The 18,668-nt window shown below is 40.1% G+C and overlaps 1 long non-coding RNA gene across 1 annotated transcript; it reads right to left on the bottom strand.

Moving 5' to 3' along the window:
- Positions 1–12,050: 12,050 nt before the first annotated feature.
- Positions 12,051–13,559, bottom strand: LOC133036524 (uncharacterized). The gene is made up of 3 exons (XR_009687141.1): positions 13,494–13,559; positions 12,724–12,786; positions 12,051–12,247 (listed from the first exon to the last, which is right to left on the bottom strand). It is a non-coding gene; the product is annotated as an uncharacterized LOC133036524 (long non-coding RNA).
- Positions 13,560–18,668: the final 5,109 nt, after the last annotated feature.

Below are 18,668 nucleotides of genomic sequence, written 5' to 3'. Positions count from 1 at the left end.
TGAAACGTTTGAAAAGTTTCAGGAATTTCATACTTTGGCTCAAAACCAATTAGGTAAAACATTAAAGATCTTGCAAACTGATAGGGGTGGAGAATATATGGATATGCAGTTCAAAGATCATTTAATTGAACTTGGAATTGAATCCCAATACACTGCCCCAAGCACTCCACAACAAAATGGAGTTGCAGAAAGAAGAAATCGCACTCTTTTCGAAATGGTTAGGTCTATGCTGAGTTATTCAACTCTGTCTACGTCCTTCTGGGGGTATGCTATTCAGATGGCAAACGACATTTTAAATGTTGTTCCATCTAAAGCAGTCCCTAAGACACCCGTCGAACTATGGAATGGTCGTACACCTAGTTTGCGCCATTATAGGATTTTGGGGTGCCCTGCTCATGTCTTGAGAAAGAAAGAAGGTAAACTGGAATCGCGAACTGAAGTTTGCATGTTTGTCGGAAATTCTAAAGAGACTAGGGGTGGACTATTTTATAGTTACAAGGATAACAAAGTGTTTGTTTCTACAAATGCTACTTTTCTTGAAGATAACTATATTAAAGACAACAAACCAAAAAGTAAAGTTGTATTAGAGGAAATGCTTACAGATATAACTCCTTCCAATGTTCCATCCTCTTCCACTCAAGAAGAGGATAATCCTACTCCCTCACTCGTAGCAACTGAGAAAACTACTACCAAAGCTCCTGTTCAGAAGATCACCGCTCCTCGTCGTAGTGGGAGGGTTTCTACAAAACCATTTCGCTGTGGCTTGTATGGTGAAATCAATATGGTCGTTGGTGACGGTATTGAAGAAGACCCATTAACCTATAAACAGGCAATGGCAAGTCCGTAACGGAAGTGATGGTCAGCCGACATGAATTCAAAAATGGATTCCATGAAAAAGAACAAAGTCTGGGAATATGTAGATGCACCCGATGACTATCGTCCAATCGGATGCAAGTGGGTCTACAAGAAGAAAAGAGGCGCTGGAGGGGAAGTCGAAACTTTTAAAGCTAGACTGGTCGCCAAGGGTTATACCCAAAGAGAAGGTGTGGACTATGAGGAAACTTTTAGTCCTGTCGCCATGCTCAAATCCATCCGAATTCTTCTCTCCATCGCAACCGCTTTCGATTATGAAATCTGGCAAATGGATGTCAAGACAGCGTTCCTTAATGGGCTTCTTGAAGAAACAATCTATATGGAGAAACCAGAAGGCTATGTTCTTCCAGGGCAAGAAAATAAAGTTTGCAAATTAAATAGGTCTATTTATGGACTTAAGCAAGCTTCTCTCTCATGGAATAAAAGGTTTGATGAAATCATAAAACCTACGGCTTTTATTAGAATGAAGATGAACCTTGTGTTTACCAACTCAAGGAAGACCAAGTAGTAGTATTCCTGATCCTTTATGTTGACGACATTTTGATCTTTGGCAACAATATCAAGAAAATGACTGTAACACCCTAACTAGCATAGGCGTATTACGTGATTTTTAAACATACTGTCCAGCTTGTTGCTAATCAACGAGGTTTATGGAAATCGTGATTAATTAAAATTTTTGCTTTTTAATTAAACTTATAAAATATTTTACACAAAAATACTCAGGATCCCGATTACAAAACACTTTACAAAAAGTTTACTGTCTAATACAAAATATTTTTCACCCAGCGACTAACTACAAAAGCGCTGCTGTCCCGAGGATCGTGCACTCCAGGCCTAACTGCCCCGACATGTACAATCTTCATCGGCTCGCTCTCACGGTTCCTCAGCCTTGGCCTTGCCCTTACCTACACATGAACATAGCAATGTGAGTCGACAGACTAAGTAAGAAAAGCATAATAATAATCATACATAAATCCCGGGTTATGATCAGACGCCCATACCCCTGACCATAACCCTAACTGTCGTGTCCCACACGATACTGAGTCCCGAACGTTCATAAGACGGTACTATTGACAAGTAACAGCCTATACTCGGTACATTGGTCATACTCCAGCTGCTAGTCATACTCTAGCCTGTACCGATGTGTTACAGTATCAGCCTATACTCAGTGCACTTGTCATACTCCAGCTGCTAGTCATACTCTAGCATGTACTAATGTGATACGTCAAATAGTACATTACCACCGACCATAGTATCAGCCTATACTCGGTACACGTGTCATACTCCAGCTGCTAGTGATACTCTAGCCTGTACCGATGTAACCAAGTCGGATGGTACGAAGCCAACATACATATCTAATGTAATCTAACAGGCTTCCTACATGCACGCTAAACATGTAATACATATGCATATTGTTATACTAATCTTACCTCGATTCCAAATTCAGGTGTGCCGGTCAACCTGAGTGGAACGAACTGCACGGTGGTTTACAGGCTCCTATACCATAACAATCACAACACTATTAAGTGATACGCTAAATCACTTCCCGGGGACTTAAACTAGAAACTAAAAGTTTCCCTATCGATAAAAAGCATGGTATACCCCAAATAACATAAAAACGAGAATATCTAGGGTTCTTAAAAATCTCCCAACCGGCAGACCGGTTCTGCAACCGGAATTCCAGTTCTGGGAATTCCTGAACCCCCATCCGGAATTCCGGTTGCACAACCGGAATTACGGTTCCTAGCAGGAAACAATCAAAAATTCATAACTTGCCCAAATTAAATCCAATTTAAACAAAACCTTCCAGACCTATTCTAAATACCCCAAAGAACAAAACCAAGGCATCAAAACAGCCCAGAACACACAAATACTAAAAATGCCATTAAAGCTCCAAGCTTTGAGTTCAAAACTTAAATTTGGTTAAATCTAACTAACATGCATCCAAATCAGTTCAAACCTACTTAAACATGCATATAATAACTTCAGAAAACAACAGCAAGCATCAACAACCAATGCAGCAACACATTCCATTAATTCACTTTGAAAAGCATAGTTTTTGAATAAAAATTCCATAACTTTAAACAACACCACCAACATGCATCACAATTAGCTCTAATCTACACAGATACTCATGAATAAACTTCAGAAATCAACAACAACATACAGCAGCAAGAACATTCTAAAATTAAGCATGCAATCTATCAACAATCCTCAAAACTTCATAAAACTTAAAGAAAAGTTAAGAGAAACATACCAACAACTTGTGATCACTAAATTTGATTAAAATTAGCTTGAAATCCCAAGGAAATTGTCAGCTTCTTGCTGCTCTAAGAGGCCCGAATAGAGAGAGAGAGAGAGAGAGAGAGAGAGAGAGAGAGAGAGAGAGAGAGAGAGAGAGAGAGAGAGAGAGAGAGAGAGAGAGAGAGAGAGAGAGAGAGAGAGAGAGAGAGAGAGAGAAAATGCTTTTCTTTTCCAATTTCTAACTTTTTCCAATTTAGTAAAAATGAAAATAAAAAGGGGTTCATTTACTCATCTCAGCCAATAAATCAATAATAAACCAAATACTTTCACAACTTTAAGTCCACTAAAGGACAAAATAACAATGGGGCAAAATGACCAATTTGCCCCTCCATGCTAAAACAACATAAAGGCACTAAAGTGTATTTTTGGGAAATTCTAAATTCCCGGCCAATCCCGACATTCCCAATGTCTAAATAATCGTCCCACAATACTAACATACTAAGTTGTGATTTTACTGAGCCAAACACCGAGTTCCATGTTACCGGGCACCGGAAATGCAAAATTATGAAATTCACTATATGACATAAAATGCATTTCAGAATTCAATAAAACAGTATAAATAATTACTTAAATAGCTATAAATAATTTTCCATAATTAAACATAATTAACTACTGATTTCCAAATTAAACTAAGCGGTCTTTAGAACTATCCCCCCCTTAAAAGGATTTTGTCCCCGAAATCTAACCTGAACAACTCTGGATATTGAGCTCTCATATCTGACTCTAACTCCCAGGTGGCTTCCTCCACCTTGTTTTTTCTCCAGAGTACCTTGACCAAAGCTATGGTCTTATTCCGAAGGACTTTATCCTTTCTATCCAAGATCTGCACTGGCTGTTCTTCGTATGTCATATCTGGCTGCAGCTCAAGGTTCTCATAACTGAGTATATGAGAAGGATCTGAAACATATTTTCTCAACATAGAGACATGGAATACGTTGTGAACTGCTGATAAAGCTGGAGGCAACGCTAACCGGTATGCCACTTGACCTATCTTCTCAAGAATCTCGAAGGGTCCTGTAAATCTAGGGCATAACTTGCCTCTTTTCCCGAAACGTTTGATCCCCTTCATTGGAGACACCCCTAAAAACACATGGTCCCCTACTTGGAACTCAACATCTCTGCATCTCGGATCTGCGTAACTTTTCTGTCTACTCTGTGAGGCAAGCATTCTAGCATTTATTTTCTCAATTACCTCATTGGTCCGCTGCACTGACTCCGGACCTAGGTATTTCCTCTCCCCTGTCTCATCCCAGTGGATGGGAGATCTACACTTCCTACCGTATAACAGTTCATAGGGAGCCATCCCTATCGTACTCTGATAACTGTTGTTGTAAGAAAATTTTATCAACGATAGATATTTATTCCAAGAGCCTTCAAAATCCATAACACAGGCTCGTAACATGTCCTCCAATATCTGAATTGTCCTTTCGGGCTGACCATCTGTCTGAGGATCGAATGCTTTACTGAATTTCAGTTTTATACCCATTGCTCGTTGCAAACTCTGCCAAAACTTGGAGGTGAACTTCGGATCTCTATTTGAAACTATAGACTTCGGTACCCCGTGAAGTCTTACAATCTCTCTAACGTACAATTCTACCAACTGGTCCACTGAATAGGTTGTTCTAACAGGCCGAAAATGAGCAGATTTCGTGAATCGATCCACCACTACCCAGATGGAATCGAACAAACCCATGGTTCTAGGTAACCCAACCACGAAATCTATCGCGATATCCTCCCACTTCCATTCAGGTAGGGTTAAAGGCTGTAACAACCCTGCTGGTCTCTGATGTTCAGCCTTAATCTGTTGACAAGTGAGGCATCTCGATACGAATTCTACCAAATTCTTCTTCATACCGCTCCACCAGAAATACGGTTTAAGATCCTGGTACATCTTGGTGGTGCCGGGATGCAGAGAATACGGGGTAGAATGAGCCTCCTCAAAGATCTCATTCCTGAGTTCCACACTACTCGAAACACAAACCCTAGCTTTATACAGAAGCATCCCGTTATCTGTCACTGAAAAATCCCTGGCTTGACCAGCTGAAACCTCATCTCTGATTTTTACTAACTCTGGATCAGTCATCTGAGCGGCTTTAATTCTTTCCAACAGATCAGATTGTAGCGTCAAGTTGTGAAGCTGACCTACCACAAACTCAATGCTGGATCTAACCATGTCCTCTGCTAACTAAGGTGAGATCTGAACCATGCTAGCTACCTGCCCAGGACCCGTCCTACTTAGGGCATCGACCACTACATTGGCCTTCCCAGGGTGATAGAGAATCTCACAGTCATAATCTTTCACAAATTCCAACCAACGCCTCTGTCTCATATTCAAATCTTTCTGAGTAAATAGATATTTGAGACTTTTATGGTCGGTATAAATTTTACACCTTTCTCCGTAAAGGTAATGCCGCCAGATTTTCAATGCAAAAACTATCGCAGCCAACTCCAGATCATGAGTCGGGTATCGCTGTTCATAATCCTTTAACTGACGGGAGGCATAAGCGATAACCCGATCGGCTTGCATCAGCACACACCCCAGACCCTATCTGGATGCATCGCAATAAACTACAAACTTCTCATTGTCTGAAGGCAAAGCTAACACTTTAGTTGTAATCAACCTCTGCTTCAGCTCTTGAAAGCTAGCTTTGCACTTGTCTGACCACACAAACCACTGATTCTTCTTCGTAAGTTCGGTTAAGAGTGTTGTTATCTTAGAAAACCCTTCCACGAACCGACGATAATATCCGGCTAAACCCAAAAAGCTTCTAATTTCTGTCACTGTCTTCGGTCTTGGCCAATCCCTGATGGATTCTATTTTCCCGAGATCCACCTTGATCCTATCTTTGCTAACAATGTGCCCTAGGAAAGACACCTAAGATAGCCAAAATTCACATTTCTTGAATTTGGCATAAAGCTTGTGTTCCCGAAGCCGTTGCAAAACCATCTGAAGATGTAACTCATGCTCCTCTTCTGATTGAGAGTACACAAGGATGTCGTCGATAAACACAATAACACAGATATCTAGGAAATCCTTGAATACCCTATTCATCAAATCCATAAATGTTGCAGGAGCATTGGTTAGTCCAAACGACATAACCAAGAATTCATAATGTCCATACCTAGTACGGAAAGCCGTCTTCGAAATGTGCTCCTCTTGGATTTTCAACTGATGATAACCCGATCGGAGATCAATCTTGGAAAAGACCGTCTTTCCCTGAAGTTGATCAAAAAGATCATCGATCCTAGGTAATGGATATTTATTCTTCACTGTTAACTTGTTTAATTCCCGATAATCGATGCACATCCTCATAGTTCCATCTTTCTTCTTGACGAATAAAACCGGAGCTCCCCAGGGTGACACACAAGGCCGGATAAACCCTATGTCAAGTAACCCTTGAAGCTAGATCTTCAATTCTTTAAGCTCAGCTGGAGCCATTCTATACGGAGCCTTGGAAACCGTTCCACTCCGGTTGCCAAATCTATGACAAAATAAATCTCCCGCTGAGGTGGTAAACCTGGAAGTTCTTCGGGAAAAACATCTAAAAATTCTCGAACCACCCTGATATCCTCTGGCCGAATGGTATCTGGCCGAGTGGTGTCCATCACCACGGCCAGAAACCCTAAACAACCGCCATGCAGTAACTCCCTAGCTAACATGGCCGAAATCACCGGGATCCGAGATCCCCGAACAAAACCAACAAACACAAATGATTCTTCACTTTCCGGTTGGAAGATCACCATCTTCCTCTTGCAATCAATACTGGCTGAGTATTTCGATAGGAAATCCATTCCTAAAATAATATCGAAATCTACTAGGCTCATTTCTATCAAGTCATCACTTAACTCCCTACCGTCTATTCTGATCGGTATAGACCTAATCCACCTTTTGGAGATAACTAACTCTCCGCCAGGTAATAGGGTTCCAAACCCTTATTCATAACTATCCCAAGGTCTATCCAATTTACTAAAGATTCTAGCTGCCACATAAGAATGTGTGGCCCCAGAATCAAACAGCACTGAGTAAAATGAGTTATTAACCGAGAGCTGACCTGTTACAACTGAAGGGCTGGCTTCTGCATCAGCCTGCGTAATGGCGAACACCCTAGCTGGAGTGGGTCTCGCCGGAGCCCTTCGTGCCTCTGACCGAAGCTGGGGACAATCCCTCTTGTAATGTCCGAGCATGCCACACTGAAAGCATCCCTGACCTCTGCACTCCCCCGGATGATGCCTTTTACAAATGGGACACTCCGGGTAAGAATAACGGGTCTCACCATTACCCTGACGACCACCTCGACTCTGGTTCCCTCGGAACTTCTTGTTCTGCCCTAAGCCACCGGATGCAATGGATGTCTTCCTTTTCTGGTCCATGGCCGAACCACTACCTCCCCTGCTGAAGCCTGATGCAGGAGGGGTAGGAGCCCCGCCACTCACTGGAGTCCTAACTGACTCCGACATACACCCAACTGCGCCCTCAGCTCGCAGTGCTTTCTCCACCATCTCAACATAGGTTGTCTTGTCGTCCGTAGTGATCATAAGGTCATTCTTGATCTTCACATTAAGTCCATCAAGATATTTTTCTTTCTTACTGAAGTCGGTTGTCACGATTCCCGAGGCCAACCTTGCCAACCGGTCAAACTGTGTAGTGTACTCAGTCACACTCATATTCTCTCTCTGGGTCAGGTGTGCGAACTCTTTTCTCTTGGCACTTCTAACGACCTCATTATAGTATTTCGCGTTGAAGAGTTCCTGGAACCTTTCCCAGGTCATAGTTGTGACGTCGTGAATTTGGGACACCATGTCCCACCAGACTAACGCGTCCTCTTGAAACTGAAAGGTGGCACAGACCACCCTGTCATTCCCGGTGACACCCATAAAATTCAATATTCTAGTAATCACCGTTAGCCATTGCTCGACTTTCATGACGTCCGGACCTCCCAGAAAAACCGGAGGTGCCTGCTTCCGGAACCTTTAATACAGGGGTTCCATTCTGTTTGCCGCTACCACTATCTCGACCTGAGCAACAGGGGCAAATGCCACAGGAGCTTCTGGCACCGGCATTGCAGGAGCCCCCTGCTACCTCAATCTCTAAATCTCAAGATCTTGCTCCTCTATTCTGGCTTGCATTTCAGCAAACCTAGTCTCCCAATTTTGGCCTTCCTAGTCAGCTTGGGCAGCCTGTGGTGGGTTATCATCACGCCGACCACGGGCCTTGCCCCTGGGACCTCTACCACGGCCCCTAACATTCGGGGGAAACTGAGCTCCTTGACCCTGATTTTACCCGACTGAGTTGCCCTGACTCTGCGAAACCAAGAGTTGGCACATCAGGTCATCATCAACGAGAGCTTACTAATGCCGCATAATTTGGAAATTAAAAACATGCGCCTATTCTACTATCAGGCTACTAACATTCTTCCTATCAGGCTTTTCTTATTTCATAATAATTAAATAAACTGCTAAAGCAATAAAAGCTTACTGAACCGTAGAACGAGCTAACTGCTAATGATGATTGTACATGTCGTGACGATCTTCGGAAGACAACCTGGCGGCTCTGATACCAAATTGTAACACCCTAACTAGCATAGGCGTATTACATGATTTTTAAACATACTGTGCAGCTCGTTGCTAATCAACGAGGTTTATGAAAATCGTGATTAATTAAAAATTTTTCTTTTTAATTAAACTTATAAAATATTTTATACAAAAATACTCGGGATCCCGATTACAAAACACTTTACAAAAGTTTACTGTCTAATACAAAATATTTGTCGCCCAGCGACTAACTACAAAAGCGTTGCTGTCTCGAGGATTGTGCACTCCAGGCCTAACAGCCCCGACATGTACAATCTTCATCGGCTCGCTCTCACGGTTCCTCAGCCTTGGCCTTGCCCTTACCTACACATGAACATAGCACTGTGAGTCGAAAGACTCAGTAAGAAAAGCATAATAATAATCATACATAAATCCCGGGTTATGATCAGACGCCCATACCCCTAACCATAACCCTAACTACCGTGTCCCACACGATACTAAGTCCTGAACATTCATAAGACGCTACTATTGACAAGTAACAGCCTATACTCGGTACACTGGTCATACTCCAGCTGCTAGTCATACTCTAGCCTGTTCCAATGTGTTACAATATCAGCCTATACTCAGTACACTGGTCATACTCCAGCTGCTAGTCATACTCTAGCCTGTACTGATGTGATACGTCAAATAGTACAGTACCACCAACCATAGTATCAGCCTATACTCGGTACACTGGTCATACTCCAGTTGCTAGTCATACTCTAGCCTGTACCGATGTGATATTGTGTCAGCCTATACTCGGTACACTGGTCATACTCCAGCTGCTAGTCATACTCTAGCCTGTACCGATGTGACACAGTTGGATGGTACGAAGCCAACATACATATCTAATGTAATCTAACAGGCTTCCTACATGCACGCTAAACATGTAATACATATGCATATTATTATACTAATCTTACCTCGATTCTGAATTCAGGTGTGCCGGTCAACCTGAGTGGAACGAACTGTACGGCGGTTTACAGGCTCCTAAACCATAACAATCACAGCACTATTAAGTGATACGCTAAAAAACTTCCCGGGGACTTAAACTAGAAACTAAAAGTTTCCTTATCGATAAAAAGCATGAAAATACCCCAAATAACATAAAAACGAGAAAATTTAGGGTTCCTAAAAATCTCCCAACCGACAGACCGGTTCTGCAACCGGAATTCCAATTCTGGGAATTCCCTAACCCCCATCTGGAATTCCGGTTCCTCGCAGGAAACAATCAAAAATTCATAACTTGCCCAAATTAAATCCAATTCAAACAAAACCTTCCAGACCTGTTCTAAATACCCTAAAGAACAAAACCAAGGCATCAAAACAGCCCAGAACACACAGATACTAAAATTGCCATTAAAGCTCCAAGCTTTGAGTTCAAAACTCAAACTTGGTTAAATCTAACTAACATGCATCCAAATCAGTTCAAACCTACTTAAACATGCATATAATAACTTCAGAAAACAACAGCAAGCATCAACAACCAATGCAGCAACACATTCCATTAATTCACTTTGAAAAGCATAGTTTTTGAATAAAAATTCCATAACTTTAAACAACACCACCAACATGCATCACAATTAGCTCTAATCTACACAAATACTCATGAATAAACTTCAGAAATCAACAACAACATACAGCAGCAAGAACATTCTAAAATTAAGCATGCAACCTATCAACAATCCTCAAAACTTCATAAAACTTAAAGGAAAGCTAAGGGAAACATGCCAACAACTTGCGATCACTAAATTTGATTAAAATTAGCTTCAAATCCCAAGGAAATGGTCAGCTTCTTGCTGCTCCAAGAGGCCCGAATAGAGAGAGAGAGAGAGAGAGAGAGAGAGAGAGAGAGAGAGAGAGAGAGAGAGAGAGAGAGAGAGAGAGAGAGAGAGAGAGAGAGAGAGAGAGAGAGAGAGAGAGAGAGAGAGAGAGAGAGAGAGAGAGAGAGAGAGAGAGAAAATGGTTTTCTTTTCCAATTTCTAACTTTTTCCAATTTAGTAAAAATGAAAATAAAAAGAGGTTCATTTACTCATCTCAGCCAATAAATCAATAATAAACCAAATACTTTCACAACTCTAAGTCCACTAAAGGACAAAATAACAATGGGGCAAAATGACCAATTTGCCCCTCCATGCTACAACAACATAAAGGCACTAAAGGGTATTTTTGGGAAATTCTAAATTCCCGGCCAATCCCGACATTCCCAATGTCTAAATAATCGTCCCACAATACTAACATACTAAGTTGTGATTTTACTGAGCCAAACACTGAGTTCCATGTTACCATGTACCAGAAATGCAAAATTATGAAATTCACTATATGACATAAAATGCATTTCAGAATTCAATAAAATAGTACAAATAATTATTTAAATAGCTATAAATGATTTTCCATAATTAAACATAATTAAGTGCTGATTTCCAAATTAAACTAAGTGGTCTTTACAATGACTGACATCAAGGAATGGCTTAACACTCAATTCAATATTAAAGATTTCGGTGAGGCTGCCTTTGTTCTCGGTATTCAAATTATTAGAAACCGGAAGAACAAATCCCTTGCTCTCTCTCAAACAACTTACATTGAAAAAGTTTTAGAGAGATTCTCCATGACCAACACCAAAGGGGCAAATTTGCCTTCTAGATATGGTATCCGTCTATCTAAGGAACAGTGTCCTACTGAACCTCAAGAGATAGAGGACATGGCAAAAGTTCCTTATGCTTCTGCAGTTGGAAGTCTAATGTATGCAATGTTATGCACTAGACTTGACATCTGCTATGCAGTTAGAATCGTGAGCAGGTATCAGTCAAATCCAGGTCAGGAACATTGGAATGCTGTTAAGTATATTCTGAAATACTTGAAGAGTACTAGAGATTACGTGTTAGTCTACAAGGGTGGTGCTTTAAATCCCATAGGCTATACCGACTCAGATTTCCAAGCATGTCTTGAAGACAGGAAATCTACATCTGGGATGGTGTTTACTCTTGGGGGTGGAGCAGTGGTTTTGAGAAGTGCTAAATAGACTGCGATTTCAGATTCTATCATGGAGGCAGAATACATAGCTGCAGCAGAAGCTGCCAAAGAGGTTGTCTGGCTGAGAAAGTTCTTCACCAGTCTTGGTGTAGTGCCTTGAATGGAAAAGCGTCTAGTCTTACTGTAACGCCCTAAATAATTAGGCACGCTACCCAAAAATGCTTATGAAACCCTAATCCCCTAATCGGGATTACTAATTAAAATAGCGTAGAATTTAAACTTTTATATTAATCAGAATGAAAATAAACTTATAATATATTTAAACTTTTCAAAATATTTGGGATCCCAAAAATATTTACAAACTTATTACAAGTTCTTTCTTACTAGCCGACCTAAGCGGCAAAACAGAATACAAAAGTCAACACTGTTAGACCCATAACCTGCTTGGTCTGAAGTGGCATGAACATGTACATTCTTCGCCCTGCTCCTGAAACTCATGGCTGATCAGCTAATGCCTTACCCTTTCCTGCACAGTAGAGCACCCGTGAGCCAAGCCCAGCAAGATAGTATAAATCATAACAAATATATTATGCTCATTCACATATGTCTGTATAGCACAGACCTGATCATTATATCAACATGCCCATTTATGTCTACGTACCGTAGACCTATGTGTTGCGCTCACACATCAAATTAAATCTACGTGATGTAGACCCACGTGTTGCTCTCACACGTCTAATTACACTAAGGCCTTAAAAGTGGTTCATCTCGGTTATGTGTACCGAGTCCAACCTGATTATGCCTTGAGTGCATAATCCCTAAATCTCATTTCAATTAACATGGCATGGCATTTATACACATATATCACTAGGGTAATAACCCTAGGCTATTAGACCGTTCCTATTAGGGTAATAACCCTAATCCCAGTTACTAAACATACATGCATATGATTCTCAACATAAGCGCCACTGCGCATACTCTACGTGCTAATTACTGTCTTACCTGTTGTCCCGCAATAGTAGAGATTCCAAATCCCTGGGTGCTCCTGATCAGGTGCCGGTAATCCTAGTCACACAATCCGGGATTTTACAAATAGGGTTAATCCCCAATTTCACTTTTACAAAATATAAACATGGCATTCAAACCACAGATAATAAAATAGAGCTCGGAACGAGCTTTCCAACAATATAAAGAACGTCCCAAAAGGAGTCCCGAGTCAAAAGTTATGGCCAAAACAAAATTGAGAAAAACAAAATTTCTCACTGCCAAATCCAGTCGCGACGGCCGAAAATCCCATCGCGACGACTGGGTTTAGAACACCCAAAAACTCAATTTTTAAGGTCTTAAAATGCCAACCTTTCCTAGATTTCGAACCCCAACCAAACATAGGGTAAAAATACAAAATTCATGCATTAATCCTTAACCAAAATCAGATTTAATCAATATAAAAATTAACCTCCAAACATTGAGCTAAATTTCCCACTAATTCAAGCTCAAACCTTTAAATTCAAACACAAGCTCAAGAAAACATACAATTCAGAGCTGCATAAGATAAAGGAAACACCAAAACAAACTCTAATAATCCCACACAACATTCAAGTTGCAATCCATATGGTCTCAATAGCTCAAACACATTAAAAATTAACAATATCACCACTAATTCACCAACATGCATCAAATCTCAAATGAACATCAAGAACATCAAACCTAAAATCAAAAAATATTCACATACCAGAACTTAATCATAAACAAAAAGGATCAAGAAGTTTTACCACAAATTTCTAAGCTCCAAGCACCAAAATCACCCAAACTCCTTAACTTTTCTCCAATCCAAGCCTCAATTTCAAAGTTGTAAAATATTGAAGATGATAAAGAGAGAGGAAGAGGGGGTCGGGTTAAGGAGAGAGAGAGGACCCAGAATTTTTAATTTCATTTCCTCAAAATTCAGCTTTTATTAAATTAAATCAAATAAGGTCAAAAGACCATTGAGCCCCTAAGGCCAATTTTCACCTATTCACACATACAAGGGCATTCTAGTGAATTCATACTCAATTATTTTCAAATAAAAATTCAGATTATCACCCATAAATAATAATGCCAAATAAATCAATCCAATTTATATTTCGGGCCCGAACCCGGTTCGGCCCGAAATACCCGGTTGTGACTATACCGCGCCAACCTGTCAGAACACACCTGAAAAGACAACACAGTCTGTAACGCCCTGTCCAACAGGGACGCCACGTGTGTGCAATTTAATAAAATACTGATATTTATATAATATGTAATTATACTAAAAGTGTGGGTAATTAAATTTTGACAATTAAAATTCAACTTTTAAACTGATTAACAAAAGATAAGTAATATGGACTACGGGGTTCCCCTGTTTTCAAAATATTCACAAACTGGTTTCAAAGTATTTTACAACATAAACTTTATACTTCCAAAATACAATCAAAATAGAGCATCCTGTTTACTGGGCCGTGTCACTGCGGCTGGTATGTACATTGCTGCTGCGACCACAAACTCATGGTTGCTCAACTTTTGCCTTCCCTTTACCTGCACCATAAAGCACCCGTGAGTCACAGAGACTCAGCAAGAAAAGTAACCAAAACGTTACCCGAAAATGATTATCAATTTAATCTCATACCAATATGTTTACTCATTATACAATATCATAAAGTATTCCTTTACACATTACACATTCACATTACACAATCTTGGTACTTAATAAAGTACCCCTTTACCACTCGTTAACCACGAGCTGAATATGTCACTATCGTTGCCCGATAAAGCAAACGATAAGTAAGAAACCTAACCGCGGTTTCAAGAGTAATTACTCCTAACGGTAATAACTGTTTCCAACCCTAGGTCATAACCTAGGCTTACTAAATATTTAATCAAAGTCTTGATAATAATCAAGGCCACTTCCATTCAACCATTAATCTTTAACCACATACGGTGCTTACCACTTTTCTTACCTTGGTTCAGAAAACAAGAGTATGAGCCGACCTGAGTGGAAAACAAGCTAAGCAATTCCGGTCCTATGTCACGACAATTAAAACTCAAATGAAAACCTTAATCAAATTTCTGATAATCAACTCTAATTCTCACAATAGAACACACCCTACTTTCCCCCAGATCAAACTAGCTTAACCATCTCTAAAACACCCTGAATTCCACTCCGAAAGACACCCCGAATCAGATCGGACTTGAAGAGAAAAACCCAAAATCCCCCTTTCCTCGGAAAAACGGTCGGCCTTTTTTCAGACACCCAGAAAAACGGCCTGCCTTTTTTTCCTGGCAGCCATGGTGATTTCTGGTTTTTCACCCCAAAAACCAATCAAACCTCCACAAAACCTAACCAAACTTTCGAGAACAATATATTATGGCAATTATAACATAACCAAACAACTATTTCAATGCAATATATCAATTTGCTCAAAATCACACTTCAAAGTGAAGAAAAAATAAATTTTCTCTCAACAACCATATCCAATTTCAACCAGCCATTAACCTCACTCAATTTTCATTCAAACAAGTTCAATTTCAACCCTAAGAACCTACCTTATCCTCAGTTTATACCCCAGCTCAGAATTCATTGAAAACCTTCACCAAAACCTAAACTAAACTCAAGAAAACCAATCAAGAGAAGAGTAGAAAATCATACCTTCACTTAGCTAGCTTCTAGGGCTTAGATTAGCTCAAGAGTGGATGAAATAAGATGAGTTTCACCTGGTTCCCAGCTGCTCCTAGGGTTCGGCAGAAGGAGAAGAAAAAGAGAAGCTTGATGTTGATTGAAATGTTTTTTCTTGCCTTGGAAGGAAACTCTTTAAATAGGGTTTTCTTTTTTTTCTTTTTTTTTAAAAAATAATAGGCAGCTTAAAAATAAAAGAAAAGTCAAACACCTTAAATTTACTAATCTACCCCTTTTCCCCTTAATCTAATTTTTTTTTAAAGAAACCCTAGGGGCATTTAGGTAATTTCACTAATTCCCCAATCCGACATTCTAATAAAATTCTAACTTAATCCGAGATGTACTCAAAATAGATCTTTCATTAATGTCGTGACATTACTAACCACATCGCCAAATTTTCACAATTGCCGGGCCCGAAAATAACGTATTTCATTAAATAATTTCTCAACAATTTAGCTAAGTACGATCATAATCCTACTTCATTTCCCAAGTAATTACATATTTAATAAAATATGTCTATTTAAATATTTTTTATTTTCTGGGATATTACAACTATCCCCCATTTATAGGAATTTCGTCCTCGAAATTTACCTGAAAAGCTCGGGATACAACTCCCGCATCTGCGACTCTAACTCCCAAGTCGCTTCTTCAACTTTGATGTTCTGCCACAGCACTTTAACTAGAGGAATAGTCTTGTTCCGCAGAACCTTTTCTTTCCTGTCTAAGATCTGTACTGGTTGTTCTTCATATGACAGGTCGGTTTGAAGCTCAATGTCTTCATAACTTAAGATATGAGTTGTATCAGATACATATTTCTGAAGCATCGAGACATGAAACACGTTATGAACCCCAGATAAAGCAGGAGGTAGAGCCAACCGATAACCTACCTGACCTACTTTCTCAAGAATCTCAAATGGGCCAATAAATCTGGGACTCAACTTTCCTTTTTTCTTGAACCTTCGAATTCCTTTCATTGGGGATACCCGAAGAAAAACAAAATCCCCAACTTGGAATTCAACATCTCTACGCTTTGGATCTGCGTAGCTTTTCTGTCTACTTTGGGAAGCAAGCATACGAGCTCGAATCTTTTCAATAGCATCGCTCGTTCTTTGGACAGCTTCAGGTCCAAGGTACCTAGGTTCACCAGCCTCATCCCAGTGAATAGGTGATCGACATTTCCTTCCATAAAGCATCTCATATGGAGCCATGCCAATGGTACTCTGATAACTATTGTTATAAGAAAACTCAATCAGAGGTAGGTACTTGTTCCAAGAACCTTCAAAATCCATTACACATGCCCTCAACATATCCTCAAGTATCTGGATAGTCCTTTCAGATTGACCATCGGTTTGAGGATGAAAAGTTGTACTGAATTTCAACTTAGTACCCATTGCTTGCTGTAAACTTTCCCAAAATTTGGATGTAAATTTTGGATCTCGATCCGAAACTATCGACTTTGGGGCACCATGAAGTCGAACTATCTCCTTGATATACAAATCAGCATATTGATCCACTATCACGCAAATAGAATCATAATACCCTACTGTTCTGGGCAATCCCACTACAAAATCAATGGTGATGTCTTCCCATTTCCATTCAGGAATCTTTAGAGGTTGAAGCAAACTTGTTGGCCTTTGATGTTTTGCTTTAATTTGTTGACAGGTTAAGCATTTTGACACATATTCAACAATATCCCTCTTCATACCCGACCACCAGTATAAAGCTTTCACATCATGATACATCTTGGTTGTTCCTGGGTGTAAGGAGTACGGTGTAGTATGAGATTCATCAAGAATCTCCTGTCTGATTTCTTTATCAACCGGCACACAGATTCTGTTCTTGTATCGTGACAACCCATCAGATAAACATGAAAAGTCTTTTGCCAATCCGGCCTCTAACTTCTCCTTATGCCCCCGTAGCTCAAGATCTCCTTGTTGAGCTACTCTAATCCTTTCCAATAAATCAGACTGTATGGTGATATTAGCAAGTTTTCCAATTACAAATTCAATTCCCGCTCTCGTCATATCCTCAGCCAGCTTTGCTGAGATTTCCTTTAGTTCATAAACCTGCCCTGGTCCTTTCCGACTCAGAGCATCCACTACCACATTTGCTTTAGCAGGGTGGTAGAGAATCTCACAGTCATAATCTTTGACCAGTTCTAACCATCGTCGTTGCCTCATATTTAAATCCTTCTGAGTGAAAAAGTAATTGAGGCTTTTGTGATCTGTATAAATTTCACACTTCTCACCGTACAGATAGTGACGCCAAACTTTTAGTGCAAAGACAACTGCTGCCAATTCAATATCATGGGTAGGATACCGTTGTTCATACTCCTTCAATTGCCTGGATGCATAAGCAATCACTTTCCCTTACTGCATAAGAACACAACCTAACCCTTGTTTGGATGCATCACAATAAATCACAAACTTTTCATCACTTTTTGGTAAAGTTAGCACCAGAGCGGTAATCAACCTTTGCTTCAATTCTTGGAAACTACCTTCAGACTTGTCAGTCCAAACAAACTTACAATTCTTTCGGGTCAATTCAGTTAAAGGCGTAGAAATCTTTGCAAAGCCTTCAACAAATATTCGATAATACCCTGCTAACCCCAGGAAACTTCTAACTTCGGTTGCTGACTTAGGTCGAGGCCAATCACGTACTGCTTCGATCTTTACTGGGTCCACTAAAATACCATCTTTACTCACCACATGCCCAAGAAACTCACCTGAGGTAACCAAAATTCACATTTCTTAAACTTGGCATACAACTTATGTTCCCTGAGACGTTGTAATACCATTCGAAGATGTCTTTCGTGAGTCTCTTCTGAGTCTGAATAAATTAGAATGTCGTCAATAAAGACAATAACAAAATCATCCAGAAAGTCTTTGAACACTCGGTTCATCAGGTCCATAAATGCTGCTGGGGCATTTGTTAATCCGAAAGATATTACCAGGAATACGTAATGGCCATACCGGGTCCGGAAAGCTGTCTTGGGAATATCCTCCTCCCAAATCCTCAGTTGGTGATAACCAGACCGAAGATCAATCTTGGAAAAGACAGTCTTTCCCTGCAGCTGATCAAATAAATCATCTATTCTTGGCAAAGGATACTTATTCTTCACTGTTTACTTGTTTAACTCCCGGTAATCTATGCACATTCGTAAAGTTCCATCTTTCTTTTTCACGAACAAAACTGGTGCACCCCAAGGTGAAGTGCTAGGTCTAGTAAATTTTAAATCCATCATCCCCTGTAA

Source organism: Cannabis sativa, chromosome 4 (assembly GCF_029168945.1).
Source record: "Cannabis sativa cultivar Pink pepper isolate KNU-18-1 chromosome 4, ASM2916894v1, whole genome shotgun sequence".
Lineage (NCBI taxonomy): Eukaryota > Viridiplantae > Streptophyta > Magnoliopsida > Rosales > Cannabaceae > Cannabis > Cannabis sativa.
The sequence above is the reverse complement of the archived record's forward strand: the minus strand, read 5'-3'. Positions and strand labels throughout refer to the sequence as shown.